This window comes from Bactrocera latifrons, unplaced genomic scaffold, assembly GCF_001853355.1.
Source record: "Bactrocera latifrons isolate USDA-ARS-PBARC rearing strain unplaced genomic scaffold, ASM185335v1 scaffold_162, whole genome shotgun sequence".
Taxonomy (NCBI): domain Eukaryota; kingdom Metazoa; phylum Arthropoda; class Insecta; order Diptera; family Tephritidae; genus Bactrocera; species Bactrocera latifrons.
The window spans coordinates 276922-294335 of record NW_017535097.1 but is presented as its reverse complement, the minus strand read 5'-3'; positions in this window follow the sequence as shown (position 1 = coordinate 294335).

Below are 17414 nucleotides of genomic sequence, written 5' to 3'. Positions count from 1 at the left end.
CATATGTATGTATGCAYGTCTATCCACCGCTGTTGGCAGCTGGTTAGGTATACTGTTGCCGCAGCCGCAGCCTATGCCATTGCTGTTGCCTTTGTCTGGGCCTGCCTGCCTTTTGGCTCTTCACCTGTCGGCATACCACTTCACGACATGTGCGTTTGCGTAACAGCAGCAGAGTAGYAGCCTTGTACAAGAACAACTACTACACCTACTAATGCATGTAACAGCAGTAGCTGAGACCTTCATGCTYCGTGTGGCATTTGGGTGTTTCAATTGCTGCGACACAAAAGTCACAAGGACTCGCCGAAATGACTGGTGACGCCAAAATTATAAATAACTATAATTTTTCACATGTAACCGAAGCCTCAATTATAGCACGCTGCGGAAAAATKAAATAAATGAATAATTAATTTCAAAAGACAAAGAGAACTTTCGACATATTTGGAATTTATTTTCGCCATCCTTAATGTTTACACTATTTGATTATGTGAAATGCTCATATATATTGTACATTMTTTATTATGTGCAGGGCGATAATTTTTCAGAATGGCTTGAGAAATTGAGTTCATCAAAAAATTATAAATTTTTATATATCGTTCCGATGGAACGAGCTACCTGGGTGCAAAACTGTAAAAGTCATGTGCAAAGCGGTAGATCGGAAGTAAACAAATTACATTTGAAACTCGATGGAAACATGATGGGAGTACTTACTGGTTACTGTCTGGTGGCTACACACGCCTGCAGGATRGGGCTGTCAGATCGAGAAGACTACAAGAAATGTGTAGTGCAGGGTACCAGGGAAGCAAGGAGTATCTCTAGTGCACTTGCCTCCCACTACGCTTTAAGCATCTGGGGTCTCCACTGTATGATAAATTTGAGGAGGTACCGATAATGAGGCCGTAGATTCTGTTAAAATTCGCTTCAAGCKAAGGCATYGATGTCTACTCCTCTTGGAMTTAGGAATTGAACTCTTTTTGAATTTTCGTGGGCTACGAGTATTCGATTATCGATTGTGTTGTTATGTTGATACTCGCATTCCTTAATTATACTGACAGGGTCGGCCATTTTCAAGGTTTATTTAACAGCTGTTTTGCTTTAATGCGTTCTAGTTCGTCTTCAGTTTTTGTGNCATTCCTTAATTATACTGACAGGGTCGGCCATTTTCAAGGTTTATTTAACAGCTGTTTTGCTTTAATGCGTTCTAGTTCGTCTTCAGTTTTTGTGCTAAAATTGCTTACTTTTGACCAAAAGACGAATCGCGTATACATTGTAAGCAGATGTTGTATTCAGTCCGCGACAACGTAGATCTGCTCCAGAGGATCATAAGTGACGACGAAACATGGGTTTATGAGCATGATGTGCTCAATCAGCCCAATGSAAGCTGCCGCATGAACCAAGTCCGAAAAAAGCGCGCCAAATTAGCTCGTATGTGAAGGTTTTGATAACAGTTTTCGTCGATTGCAGGGGCGTCGAGCATCATAAGTTTTTACCAGAGGGTCGTACTGTCAATAATGAATGTTAYCTGCAAGTTATGGGCAATTACGCCAAATAATTCGCCAGAAATGGTCGGATTTGTGAAAGATTAAAAATTAGTTTTTCCACCATGCGTTGCCCTCATATATTTAGATATAAAGAACACGCTGATTGGGTTGCAACCACCGTATTTCCCAGACCTGAGCCCCACGACTTGTTTTGTTCCCAAAACTGAAGAGGYTCATGAAAGGACGTCGAAGGAGTAGTTAAACAARATCACAATAATTACTTTTTTAAATGYTTTGATGATTGGAAAGAAGGCTGGCAGAAGTGCAATACATCAGAGATTGAGAGATTACTTTGAAGAGAATAAAATATTTATTCAAGAATGAATAAACACTACCTTATTGGCGGTCCTTTTTATGAGTTTGCTGGAATTTGGTCTCAGTCACCTTAAATTTGTAAAATGCTTCTTAGGTCGGTTAATAACACAAAGTCCATCACGAATCGGAGAAGAAACTTGAACAATAAGCAAATAAAGAGACTTAAAAGTCAAGCAAACAAGGAATGGAAAAAAATATTTAAATTTGCAATAGTATAAACCATTTTAACTTAATTGTAGACACACATACATATGTATGTTGCATTTGGTTTTAGGATAATATGCTTTTATTCACATAAAAACATGTTTGTATTGTATGTTTGATTCTGCAAAAGTGTCAGTAAGAACTGGCAAGTGGCATAATTATGGGAAAAGTGCATAATAATAGCTCARTCTGTAGCTCAGTGGAAATGGTGCGATAATGATTCAACTGTCATATCAACGCTGTGTTTGGAAATGTTTTATTGTTTTTTCAGTTCTTGCTAAGAATTTAAATCAAGGACATGCGTTTGTCCAAGTTTTTTTTTAATTTCTGGCTTGCGTTACTTGCAAAACAAATAGGTTGTTGTCATGGCCCCAATGGGAAACAATTCGCATACGTCAGACTTATGTATGCATGTGTAAAAAATATTTAAAAATGTTTTTTTTTATGTAATGAAGCTTTTGTATATTTAAAAATTAATAAAAAAATTAATGCATATTTCTAAATAGGTTTCCTCAAATGTATAAACATACCTATGCATTTATGTGGATGTGTGTATGAAATACTTTCAATGAATTATGCAACACTGGAAGCATCGTATTTATTCTACTCGAGCTATATTTAGACATATGCACATTCTAACACACATCTAACAATATGTTAATGACAGTAAAAAGGACTATAATGGAATACGAAAAGGTGTATGCGTCAGTACGCTCGAAGTTTCAGTTCAAATAATAACACATGTCGGTGCAATAAAGTTGACAGAAGGTTAGACGCCGTTGAGTCCCGCCAGCTAGAATGAGTKTTATGTGTAAACATTTTGGAAAATGTCCATTTCATTTTGTTCTTAAAATAACTGCGAGGAAAATGCCAGGTGTTTTGTAAAGAGCATTTGGCCTGGCTTGGGGTTACGTGGGTTGACAGTAAGGGTTACGTTAACYAATTGTAATAGACCGTTAAATTAGCAAAAATATTAAAGTTCACTTAACTTAATATTTCAAATTTATTATAAATATTTTTTTTTATGTTATCATACGTTTGTTTTCCGAATAGTTTTTAAACGGAGGTCGTGTCGTTGTCAAGATTTAAAACTATTGTCTAGTGTCCAGTCGCAAATTCCGGTTGTTTTTCGGCCATCGATCGCTTCAATTTGATGAGTTGGCCGGTAGCATTCCCCATTAATCGTTTAACCCGGTTTCAGCAGCTCATAAGTCTTACTTAGCATCCTGAATATTCGGAATTTTCGGTTGCTTTGGTAATAGTGTTAGCCAGGTTGGTCTCTAATGCACCTGCAGCCAAATACAGAGTAAACATTTCTTACATAGACAGTGAAGCAGCAATSAAGGCAGTAAYCTCGTATCGCTTMTCGGCCAKATGTGTCTTGRRAAGCAGGGCAGCTATGGAAAGTGTTGCCTGAAGTAAGCAACTTCAGTTCTACTGGGTGTCAGGCCACAAAGGCATCGAGGGCAATGAAATAGTGGACGAGATTGCCTAAAATGGTGTACGGCTAACATCCAAAAACGTGATAAACATTAGGAAACCCTTGCATTGTCTATAGGACGATCTCTATCATGCTTCTAGATAAAGGAAATGGGAACACTAAGTGATCATTGTMTGGTGGAAGAACACGACCGCAGAATGGGACTGACAGATCGAGAAGGCTACAAGAAATGTCTAGAGCAGGGCACCGGGGAAACAATGGAACATCTYTTTTTGCACTTGTACCGYMWTGACAGGACYACGCTGTAAGCATTTGRCGTTCCCACGGTATGATACACTGGAGAAGATATYGATTGTGAGGCCGCAGARTCTGGCGTMAAGCGCGGGCATCCTAAATGATGACTACTCCTCTTGGACTTGGCAACTGAACTCTATCTGGTTCTACGGCGGCTTAAAATTCACAGTTTTGAGTAAACATTAAAGTTTTTTTTTTACTCAAAAAAAGTATAAAGCTTTTTGACTTTCTTTCCAATAAAAAAAAAAAAAAGATTTTAAGAAAATCGCCAAAAAGCAGCACGGTCTTTAATAAATTCAATACCTCAACAAAAAACACCGCAAAAACGCTGCGTCAACTTCCTTCCGTTCATGAATTTGCTGCGCTTTGCGAAAGTGGAAAGTGAAAATGAATACGATTTTCTTTAAATACTGCTTTACAAGCTGTAATCGAATCTAAATCGCTATTAAGCTTTCACTAAAACCATTAAATGCTTACTGGGCTCCACAATTTACGGGTATCTGCATAAGTACTCCACAAAGCTGGATTACAAATAATACATACATACACATGGCAATATACGCTCATACATGTATACACACATATGCACGTATGGATGTTTCAGAGTTTAACACTGCTTTTACCTGACATTAGTGTTGTAGCCTTTTCTTTATTACAGCGCTGTGCGACAGATATCAAACAGCGTAGTCCGCTCGCATTTGTAATTCATTCCTTAATGCGCGCACTACTCACTTGCTCCCATTATTCTTTGTTTGTTGTCAGCGCTTTATTCCATTTGCTGCCGCTGAGTGTGCTATTTGCTATTTTGTTTGGTTTTTAGTGACATTGTCAATTGCGTGTCGCTGTGTCGCTGTCAGAATGGCAATTTATTGAGGCATACCTTCGTTCACGCACACACTCACACATACACACACACACAGTTCTATACTTGCTATTTACGTAACTACAATTTGGCATTTCGTTGTAAGATTGCAATGTGATGGACATTGATGGAGCGATACTAGTGAGAGATAGGAGCGTGCAGTGCTGCTTCTGCTGTTGCTCCAAAGGGCTGCGTCACATTTGTGATAAATTTGGTTTTCCACTATTGTATTTATAGTGTTAGTTTTTATTTTGTGGTGTCGTTTTGTATGTTGCGGCAACTAAAAATAGAAGTTCACTTTTGCCATTTGTTACATAAGCGTACATGTTGGTGCTAATAAAATCGATTTTGGATTTGGCAGCGAATTCAAGTCAGAAGATATATGTGTACTGTCTGAAATAGATTAATATYGAGATGGTAGATTAGATCTGACCTTGAGGTGCTGGCGAAACAATTATTGTCGAAGGAAAGATTGCCATATAATTTTAGTTTAGATAGACACGTAAGTTGAGTGAGGTTAAAGTGTTAAAGAGAGTTTGCAAAGTTACATTCACTCAAAGTACCATGTGTTAACRAGTTACATCCATTTGTGTAAGTCAAAAACTCGATTTTCTATGGGCTCTTGAAAAGTTCCAAGAAAATCCGACGGTTTTTTTTTGCCAAATTTTGTTCAGCGATGAGGCCAATTTCTAGCTTTTTGGGTGTGTAAACAAGCACAATTGCCATTGTATCCAGAAAATCAATGGCTTGGTGTTGTTTGTGGGCCAGTGGAATCGTCGGTCCATATTTTTTCAAAAATGTTGCCGGTGAGAACTTAACCGTCAATGATGACCGATAACGACGTGATAACCGACTATTTGATGCATGAAACTGAAGCTACTGATCTCAGCGACATTTGGTTTCAACAAGACAACATCACTTCTCACACATCGCATTAATCAATGAATTTAATGAGAGAACATTTCGGTGAGCAGAAACTTTAACGTTTTGGGCCGGTTAGTTGGCCACGAAGATCGTGTGTTATCACACTGTTAGACTTCTTCCTGTCGGGTATGTAAAGTCTAAAGTCTATGCGGACAATTCCGCTTCGATTCAGACTTTAGAGCAAAACATTACGCGTGTGATACGCAAGTTACCAGTCGAAATACTCGAACGAGACATCAAAAATTAGACTCAACGGATGGACCATCTGAGACGTAGTCGTGCTTGTAATCGAAAACAAAATCCTTCGTCCAAGTCTTCAAGAATTGTATCTCAAAGACCTGACAAAAATTTCATGAAGATCAATTGAGTAKTTCTCGAGGAATCTTGCYAACCGACTTCAAAAAYACAGTTTCGAGAAAAATKMRTTTAAAGACGGYGYTCTTAGCCTGGCTAGTCACGAGCGCACAAGTTCTCAAGACCGTATCTCCGAAACTACTATTCGGATTGACTTGAAAATTTAGGACAATATTCTAGAGGTGTTTTAGAATTTAATAAGAGAAAACCGGTAACCCATGTATCCTCTTAAGGAATGATTTTTCTGGAGAAAAATTCCTCTCAAAAGAGGCTAAATCAGATTATTCTAACTATACTAATCTTATGCTGAAAAAATTTACTTCGAAAACGTCGGATCTTCTGGTAACTTTTCAAGAGCTCATAGAGCGAAGCCATGTCACCTGGTGGCGGCTTCGATGTAAAAAGTGCCAAGTCCTTCCATACGTCAGCCCGAGTTGCTACGACGCTCCACGGTCTTCGTGCTGGACTTGGTCTATTATCCGTTATTTGCGTTTTTGCATACAATTATATTAATTCATGGTTTGAATGCTAAATCAAATTATGAGTTGACCACATTATTTCATCGTACCTATGTAATTTTCATATTCCACCACAAATATGCCACGCCTTTGCACATGAAATGCTGTTAATAATTACCTAAATCATATTTTCGAAAATATGCATTTTTGATAACATAAAACGGCTTTTAAGCCAAAATCACTTCAAAATCTAATCAAATTTTCAAAATATCGCAAATTACTTTTACATATATTACAAGCATACATACGACACATGTTACATGCATAACACAACAACAAATTTTTATGCTTAACGCTTAGTTATTTCATATTTGCCACACTTTTCGTGTAACATGGGAAAACAAGCAATTAGTAGCGGCAATAGAATTCCAGAGTCTTATATTACACCGCATGCGCTAGCATGTACACACACACGCACATATATATTTATGTACGATGTAGTTATGTATATTTTTTTAAAATAAATATGGAGAACTGATACAAAATGTTTTGAATTTTTATAACTTATGTATGTATGTGTTGATGCAATATAAACCAGCGAATTATCGAAAATTGCTTCTGTGTTAAAAAATATTATGCAGATAACGTTATTCCCATTTACTGTGTGTTTGGTCTTGCGGTAAAAAATTTAAGCACATGAAAAGCGAAAAAAAAATTTAATTSATTGAATTTATAATTAATGTGAATAAAGTATACAATTTATGGAAAACCCTAAATAAGTGGATATGATTTTTGGTCGATTAAAGCTAAAAAATTTTGTTAAAAATGAAAATCACGGGTTCAATCAGATTTTTATGAGTTGTTGCGGTTATTTATTTATTTTTTTTTCAAGTTTTGCTTATAATACTACAATTTCAATATCAATTTCTTCACACAAAAAGTCACTCATACGCCCCAGCAAACAGTCACTAATAAGTATAAAAGACTACCTAGTTATACGATTGGCAAAAAAATAAGTTTTTTTGAAATTTGATATTTGGCTCTATTACAAGTCAAATATCTTGTAGAGAGAATTTTATTTTTAAGGTTTCATATAAAGAGAAGAACGGAGTCACTGCAGCAGTGGAGGACCTTTGCTGTTTGCGCCATAGGAGAGAGAAGCATTTTTTTATTTCACAAATTATATGGTATATTCTAAAAATATCTATGAATTAGCATATTTTTAAAATTTTAAACAAACATTAAAGTAGTTTTTTTTTTWAATATATTTTTGTTTAATTTTCAAAACTCGCTGTTTTAGGTGTGTCCCCTAACTTTATATAAACATTTTAATATATGGCACATATGATTCACTAGTTATTTTTAGAAAGATTAACATTCGATATACTAACTCATGAATTTTAAACTATAGCTTGTGAATTATCGAGCGACAACCCTCATGTATTCGTGATCAAAAGTCATTCGCTTTTTCATTGTTCGCAGTAAAATTTAAATATTCAACTATCAATGTGAGGCTAATTAAGTTAATAAATCCTATATAAACTAATTTAATATCAATAAACAAAAAACCTGAAACGCACATATTTTACTAAGGAAATTTCTATGCAAATCACTTGCTACACACGAAGCTTTATAACAACATACAAACAGAGCAGCGCTGATCGTCACAGCTGATTGCAAGCTGCTGTGTGTGAACACATATTGAACACCTTTTTCAACTATCAATATCGAATAATCAACACAAACAGATTAAAACTATACATAAATTAGTTAAGATTATGTTGATTTTCGAGTTAAGACAAAAAAAAAAAGCCGTCTGCAGCTGTCCGCGCTGGTTTTTATGTCACAGAAGGTGTCACATTTCAGTTCGCCATTTGTGTTGCTTCGATTATTAGCATAGAGATATTTTTATAAGATGCTATCTTCGAACAAATGCACATACCAGACTAGACATATCGCTGTACATATAAATTCAAAGGCAATCCCGCTGCTTCTGTTTTGATTTTGTGCGCAATTAAATTAGTAAAACCGGTACCGTTGATTTTGGCGCTTAGCTGGCGCCTGTCGTAAAGTACTAATTGTTTCGGCTTTAAAAARGTCTAAATGCATTTGTGCGATTATCGTTAAAGCAGTAAAGAACTTSATGCTGAGTGAAACTTGTGCTTGAATGTATGACGTTGTGTAAGTACTTAAAAAAAAAGCTCAATTAAAAAGTGATAAATAYTGGTTGTAAAACTAAAGGGCTATTAAATTAATAAAATCTACTTAAGGGGTTACATGGGTTAATGGGTCTCAAAAAATAGATTTTTTTTATTTTCTTATTAAATTCTTAAATACCTCTAGAATATTGTTCTAAATTTTCAAGTTGATCCGAGAAATAGTTTCGGTGATACAACCTTGAGAACTTGTGCGCCCGAGTCTAGCTAGACTAAATGCGCCGTCTTTAAACGCATTTTTTGCGTAACTGTGCTTTTGAAGTTGGTTGGCAAGATTTCTCGAGCACTACTCAATCGATCATCACAAACGTTTACAAAAATCTTTGAGATATAATTCTTAAAGTCTTGGAGGAAGGATTTTTTTCCAATTACAAATATTTGAAAAAAGTGTCGCGAAATTTAATTTTTTTTTGTAAAAATGTCTGAAAAAAGTTTCCTAGCGAACAAATACTGAAAGTGGTGTTGTAGAATCTAAAAGTTGTCGGCTTCGGAATTGAAACCGATGAAAAAAGTAGCAAATAGGTGTTTCATAAATTCATAAATTAGGTTAGATTAGGTTATATTGGCCGGCTATCACGCCATACATTAATCTATTGGTCTTTATTAATGCCAGATGGAAGTTAAATTTAGTTTATGGTGAAGTATTCGACATACAGAAGGTCAATGCTTTTTGCGAACTTACTTTAAGAGCGACTTGATGTATTCGTTTGATACTTCATCTAGTGCCTTGAACTCCGAATCTCTAAATGCTTAAGAAAAGTTCTAGAAGTCAAGAGGCCAAAAGCCGTGCGTCAGTCCTTTCATTACCGTGTGAGTAAGAAGTAAGCGAGTTTTRCTAAGGGGCTCTTGCACATGATCTTGGCGATCCTACATGTACTTAAGACATTCCATCTCGCTCTGATCTGTCTGTCTGCCCTTTCGGAAATTTCGTTGTTAGTGACTTTCGTATTTCCTGTACTTGTTCGGTAGCTATACGGATTGTACTTTGCTCATCAGCTGTTTCGTTTCCGGAACCCCCTTGTGGTATACAGTCGCTACTTCTACTGCTTTCCTGCATCTAAGGACACTCTCTGACGTAATGTGATACGAGATTATTGGCTTAATTGATGAATGTCTGTCGACGTATATATGGTATTTATCCTTTTTCTGTTATTTCCTGTGTTATTAGCTGTCTCGAGCTTAAAGAAACGCCTCAGATCCATCTCCGAGCAATAGATCAACAAGTATTTGAGTGGAAATTGTAAAGTCATCGAAAACTTTCTTCATTCACCATTTATTTGTTCCCCTGTTGATGACGATAACATCGACGAAGTTAAAGAAACAGTGCTTGAAAATCATCGTGTTAACATCGGAGAGATAACAAATGATCTGAATCTTTCTTATGGACGACTCATTACATTTTGGTTAATGTTTTGGGTATGAAGGCAAGACTTGTACCAAAAGATCTTTTGCAAAAACGACKTCGAGTGGAGGCTCCAAAATTAATGCTTGTTAAAGTTGCTGACGTTCATCAAACGCATCGTTACTGGTGACTAGACTTTGGTTTATAAATAATCCAAAATTCGATGAAAGCCCCCAACCGAGATTTATAATATAGTGTTTGAAAATTTGGATTAAGCGTTGTCATGTTTATATGGGCTCAAAAGCGCTTATTTTGAAGGCGACAATAAAGATATGTATTRAAATACGTGATAATGTTGTGTTTCTTTATGAGTCCGGATATTGTTATATTGTATTTCCACTCATTTACACTAAGTTCCTCACTTTTCATTTTAGATTGTTTTTCATAAAAACTATTTTTAGTACGAACTTGAATAGCAAACGGGTCTTGTATTTCTACCTACTTTTTCAATCAATATTTGTATATAACTGTATTTTCAATCAATAAATCAACTCAGTGCGACTTTAAGTTTAATCAAATTAATTGTTCCCCCTGTCACATTCTATCAGCTCATAAGAAARCAAGTAATATTAACTTCGGCTGCACCAATTCCGCTATAATACCTTTTACATGTGAATTTCTTATAGCATAACAAGGTATAAAACATTTGAACATAATTTTATTCAGTTAGTTTGTGTGGCAGCTGTATGCCATTAGTGGTTCGAAGCAAGATGTTTGCATATTGTAGTCTTGAACAATAATATATGCCAAAGCTCTCGAAAATATCCTGTCAAATAAGAAAGTTTTTWTTAAAAGAACTTGATTTGGATCGGTCAGTTTGTATGATAGCTATATGCTATGGTGGTCCGTTATTGGCGAAACGAAGGAGTCTTGTCGAAAAAAGGGCATATACAAAATTCAGATCGCAATCTCCAACTCTGAGAGATCAGTTCGTGTGTATACAGACAGACAGAGGGACAGGTCTTGGGTGGTACAAACTTCCTACCATACTTAATATACCTTGTTCATRGTAGAGGGTAGGCGTGGRAGACATAACWTATCATTTGCGAAAGCTTAAATACACTGTGATTGATACATTTTTAATGCAATAATTATGAAAGATAACTTTTTTGCATATGAGAATTTTAAACATTCTCTCATCCACACCCATAAAGCCGTTTATATGTGGTGTGTGGTAATCAAAAGAAAAAGTTKTAATTAATCTGCCAACCTTGATATGGAAGAAAAGATAATGGTTAAGTGCATTTGGTTGTTTCGCAAATGAAACACACCTGAAATGAAAACGGAGAATTGGAATAAATCTTTTTAAACTRCGGAGAGAAATATAGATGAAAAGCAGCGCGCTTGATTTGACATAAGTACATCTTAATTAATGGATTAAAAATAATGTATGTATATATAATAAAATCAGATTGGAAACACGCGCAAACAATTAGTACCAAGAATAATAAATTATATACCATAATATATGAGCGTGTTGGGTTTGTGAGGTGGCATGGTTTTCGCACAATAAGTCAACTACAGCAGTGATTCGTAAATCTCTATGGTATTGGTCTCTATAAATTATATGCACTTTTAAAATATATATAATTGTATTTTTATTAAATATTATATAAAAATTTACGAGAAGTACACTTAGCTGTTTGACAACTTACATTACCTTACATTAGAACAAAACTGATCTTTTGTGCTACAAACTTATAGAGAACTTCGCAAACATTTTGGTGAGCACAATTRTCGATCTGAATAGATTATAAGCCAACGATGAAGAAAACCTTGCATAGAGAAAAATATACTTTATGATGTGGTTGAAGGCATAAAGGTTCTATACCAAAGATCCACTTAACACATTGGATGTCATTTCACACATTTTCATGGCACATTTTGGAGTAGCTCTTCGTCATTCAACTTTGCCATTCACTTATTTGCTGTGCGGCATGGATTGGTCATGTTTTCTGGGCAAAAAAGTGCTTGACAAGCGGAGGAAGATTTCGTCAAAATCATCTAAAAATACAAAAATCAATTTCTCTATGGACTACCATTGAACACCGAKCGTATTCACCCGATTGGGTTCAGTGTGATTTTTTCTTGTTCCCCAAACTGAAATTGYCGCTCCGTGGAAGCGAACGAAGAGATTAAACAAATTTTGCTGAAGGAGCGGAAGGTATGCGGCAAAGTATAAAAATAGAGTCAGCTCTGTTGGARAAAGTTTTTTCGCGTATGAATCTGTGGCTTCTGTACCTTGTTGCAAAATATCGTTTATTTCCTTAAGGGATTTGTATTCCTTATTTCTTCCGAGAATGGCATTCTGCTTTTCAAAACATGCTTTTTTGCTTTTTCTACAGTAGATGTCGAGGTTCGTACTTGTTCGACAAGGCATATATTCTTTTATTTCTTTACCTCGGGTTACAATAAACTTTGTTCAGTTTTATATAAGCGACAGTGGAATGGCCTCTATCGTCGCTATTAAATAAATCTACTACTCTTTGCAGTCCATTGAACGTCTCTATTCCGAAAATAAAGTTCATGACCAGTGGTTGATGTAGTAAAAGTCCGTTGTCTCGTSTACAGATATCCAAATATAATTATTGGTAGCTTTTGTTTTTAGCTCAGTTAGGACTTTGTTGTACAGTTGTTGTTGTAACACTGCCGCAATTTTGATTCACAGGGAATTTGGTAGTTGGTATATTTAAAAAAAAAAAATATATATATATTTAACATTTGGATTGTTGATCTTTTTTAACGGTATATTGGCGTTGAGGAACGTTTCACCAAAATCSATAGCAAATATGTTTCTGTCTTGTRGCTGGGCAGCAATATGCATTTCAAMGCAAATATTCACTTTGTTGATTACATACTATCAAATTCACTCAGACAATGTTGTGTATAATGCCGAAACGACCTCATCGCCTATTCGGCAGTAATCACATTACCATTATTTCGATGCTTCGCATTATTCACTCGCAAATCATCATTTCCAGAAGTTTCGTTTCAAATTACTATTGTGTGCAGTCCGAAGGTTATGCGAAGGATGCGCACATGAATTACCACGTCACGCAAATAAATAGTAAGCTCAACATTGTATGGCTCACCGCTAGACAACGGCTAACAGGCAATTTACAACAGAATTGCATTTCCAACATTGTCGCACTCAATTTGATAACAAAGCAGTTAATGCGCAACCGCCGTGTCTATCATAAGGTATAATACAGATTGGCGAGCAAAAAGCGTAAACAACCAGCTACGATAAAAATGAAATACAGCCAAAAACAGTAACAAMAACACGGAGTCATACTGCGTTGCCTGTGGCAGCGGATCGGATCACTTTGGCTTTGTGCGGCTAATTATGAAATAAACATCTCGTGAAAGCTGTCATCTATGTGCAGCTGCATCAAGTGACTGCCAAGCCGCGCGCCGCAGTCAAGCAGGCTGCCATACAATAAAAGTGCATTTTATGTGGCCATTCTGCCAACGACGAAGCCAGCCAACAAACTGGTCAGTACGCTGGCTAAGCACACGTGCGGTGGGGCCACTGTGGCCTATATGCGAATGTCTTTGCAATGCCGATGCTTTTGACTGTATACGAAAAAGTATCCGCGACACAAAATGCGCTACACAATAAAGACAATGTGGCTGCAGCTGAATATCCATCGCTATCTGCAAGAATGAATGGATGGCGTGCGCTGGTGGGATATCTGTGGTGGCAGAAAAGCAGACAAGCCTGTCTGACAACATTTGGACAACGGCAATCGGAAGAAAATAAATAACGAAATTATGGGTTTTTTTGCTGCAGCATTGCCAAAAAAAAAAAAAAAATAATAATAAAACTTCAAAAAATAAAATATGTATGACCAACATAAAAGCATACAAAACTGGCAGAAAAGTAATCGCCACATAGTCGAGCGCACAAATTTGTGTTGAGCTTGTAGACCGGCAACATTGTCGACAAATGCGCCACAAGCGGCAGCATTTCGAATGCTCGGTCGTTCRCCGCCTGCTCTCTTTGTAGCGTCTCATCCTACACGTAAGTTTCACTTAGCTRCAGCTCTTGGTTGAACCGCCAGCAGCGCCATAATATAATAATCTACATCCTTCGTTGCTAACATTATCAATTTCACGCGCTCAGAGCAGACATGCGAGAGGGTGGCAGCGCACGCATAAAAATGCATCGAAAGTTTTATATTGATTGCAATATTTTGCGCATATACTCGTAGATGAAAGCGAAGTTGTTTTGAAAAGAGTTGTACGCGACAAAAAAGTGAATTTAAAAGCGAATTATATTTTAAAAAAATGTAAAATTCGTTTGCAGCGAAGCTTAAATATCCATTACATATACAAAAAATACCACCAAAAAAATTTGATTACGTTCGKACAGTTTATATAATAGCAATATGMTATAGTTGTCCAAACTGAACGATTTCTCCGAAAATTGTGTTGTTGCTTTGATTATAAACTGAGCCAAATTTCATGAAGATATCTCAAGAAATATAAAAAGTTTCCCATATTTTAAGTTAGGTTAGGTTAAGCATAAACCAGTTTGGTCCTTTGTGATACCAGATGGAGTTAAAAGTTCAAGAGGAGTAGTCATCGTTTAGGATGCCTGCGCTTGACACGAATTTTAACAGACTCTGCGGTCTCAGGGTCGATACCTAACCGAGTGTATCATACCATGGGGATCCCGGATGCTTACAGCGTAGTCTTGCCAATGCGGGAAAAATGCACTAGAGATATTTCATTGTTTCCTTAGTGCCTTGCTCTAGGCATTTTTTGCAGTCTTYTCGATCAGTCAGCGCCATTTTGAGGTCGTGTTCTTCAACTACACAATGATCACTTAGTATTCCCTTCATGTTGCACATGACTTTTGCTGTCTTGTACCCAAATAGCTCGTTCCATCGGGTTTYGATTTTCTTTACTTAGAAGCATATTAGAGGTCGTCGTATAAACAATGCAGGGGTTCCCTAATGTTTATCACGTTTTTGGATTTTAGCCTTACACCATTTTAGGTAATCTCGTCCACTATTTCATTGCCMTCGATGCCTTTGTGGCCTGACACCCAGTAAAAGTGAAGTTGCTTACTTCTGACAATACTTTCCCCTGCTGTCCTGCTTCCTAAGACACTTCTGGTCGAYAAGCGATACGAGGTKAAWGTCTTGATTGCTGATTGGCTGTCTATGTAMACGTTGACTCTGGAATAGCCTTCAGGTGCATTAGAGGCCAGGTCCTCAGCTTGAACTAYACTGCAGTGGCTCGGAAACTTGAAAGGTTGCCTTATGCCTAACTCTGGACAGTATATTCCCGCACCAACTCCATCATACATTTTCGAGCCATCTTCTTTCGGAGTGGAAATGTGGGGTCATGTAGTCAGTGTTTGCTCAACTGTCAGTATTCACCGAGCTATGCCCGAAGGTTCTATATKTAAATTCTCCTACAGCCACTAGCCGTCCCACTGATTTTGATGCACAGTTTTCAACAAAGAGGTACATGGGGGCAAGTTTAGTACCAGTTCAAATGCCGCCGTTGGACTTTTTCTTAAAACTCTCGTTATGCACACCGCAGCGAGCCACTGAATCCCTTCCATTAGCTTTCAGTAGGTGTATTCTCGTACGCCTGTCAACCATACTACTGGACTGAAGAGCCTTGTACCCTTTCCATTAGCTTTCAGTAGGTGTATTCTCGTACGCCTGTCAACCATACTACTGGACTGAAGAGCCTTGTACAAAAATCTGTGCCAAATTTCCCGACGATATCTCGTCAAATAAAACACAACATGACAACATCTYCTATACAAGGCCATAATTTTGTTCCTTCCCTTTGTATGACAGTTATAYGCTAGAAAGGCCGGATACCGGCGGTTCCAACAAATGAGCAGCTTCTTGGGGAGAAAAGAACGTGTGAAAATTTTCAGACCGATATCTCAAAAACGGAAGGACTAGTTGGCGTGTATACAGACAGACAGACGGATGTGGCTAAGTCGGCTCAGCTCGCGACGCAGATTATTTATGGTATATGTGTATATATTCCGAGTGTTAGAAACTTCTAGACGACTTAATATACCTTTTTCGGGGTATATTGCAAAAATAGTAAATCGTGAAGAGTGAGCAATTGTTTTTTCATATTATCTTACATTTTTCATTTCACGTTTACATTTTTTTTTGCTATTACAGCTACTTTTGTATGCAATACCATATGTAAGTGTAATGAGTTAAGATATACACACATATGTATGTATATACCTACATATGTAGGTATGTATATCAACTTATGCAAAATTTATCGCGAAGAAGTTGACATACCATATATTGGTATTATGAAGGTTTTAACTAAAACCTCATTYTTAACTCTCAAATTAAGTTTATTCCGAGTTGGACGCCACCATTGCTGTCGTAAATTCAACTAAGTGATATTTTGACATCTCGTTGACGTTTTCCATTTGCATGTCGCTTGCATTGCATATAACTTACGGCGTGAGCACGCCGGAAGCCTTAATCCGTTTTTACGGTAACTGCGACAGGCGCARTGCCAAGCCAAATAAATCACCAACGGATTTGTAAATTTCACAGCAGCAAAAAGGACTCATTAAACTTCAAAGTTGGCAACTTACTTTTTAACTTAACTGTTCAGATTAAATTTAAGAAAATAATGATMGATGATATTTTAGCAAGTAACTAAAACTTCTCAAAAAATGTTGCAATTWAATTTGTAACCATTATTGGGAACCTAGTATTTGGGTGTATTTTAGAAAAACTAATTGTCCATCGTTGGTCTGGAGTTGAATCCAAAATAAGCAGTGTTTACAAAATATCTGCGTGGAGTTTCGTTTTGATAAAAGTTTCAAAGCCATCGGTAAAGGACCGGAACAAGCATCTTGAGGTAGTCTTGGACAGCAAACTGCTGTGAAAGCACAAWGTGTAAGAAAAAGTGAGAAGGTCTGTTATGGAAGTAGATGCTCGGCATAATCTAGGATTTTTTTCATCTCTCATGTACTGGTGCCACACATCAATAGTGAGTCAAATTCTGCTCTACGGTACTATAGTGCGGTGAACAACAAAAAGATAGTGTAYGAGATTGCCAAGAGTGGAGTACGGCATTGTCAACCAAAAACGTGACCGACGTTGGTAAATCCATGTCTGTAGACACAGGATCAGAATACTCACTGTCTAATCAAGAGCAAGGTACCTGGGAAACAATGGGACTCTGTATGTCTTCGCATTTGACCCCCATTAGCAAGTCAACGTTTCAAGCCAAGTAGCCTGCAGTATGATATACTGGATGAAAAATCATTAGTGAGGCCAAAGGACCTAACGAAATTCGCGAGAGACTCATCTAGCTTAGCCTAGAATAAAGTCATGTAAACCATCCTTGTACAAATAACCTGGATTTTGTACCTACTCTGATGTGTTTTTTTT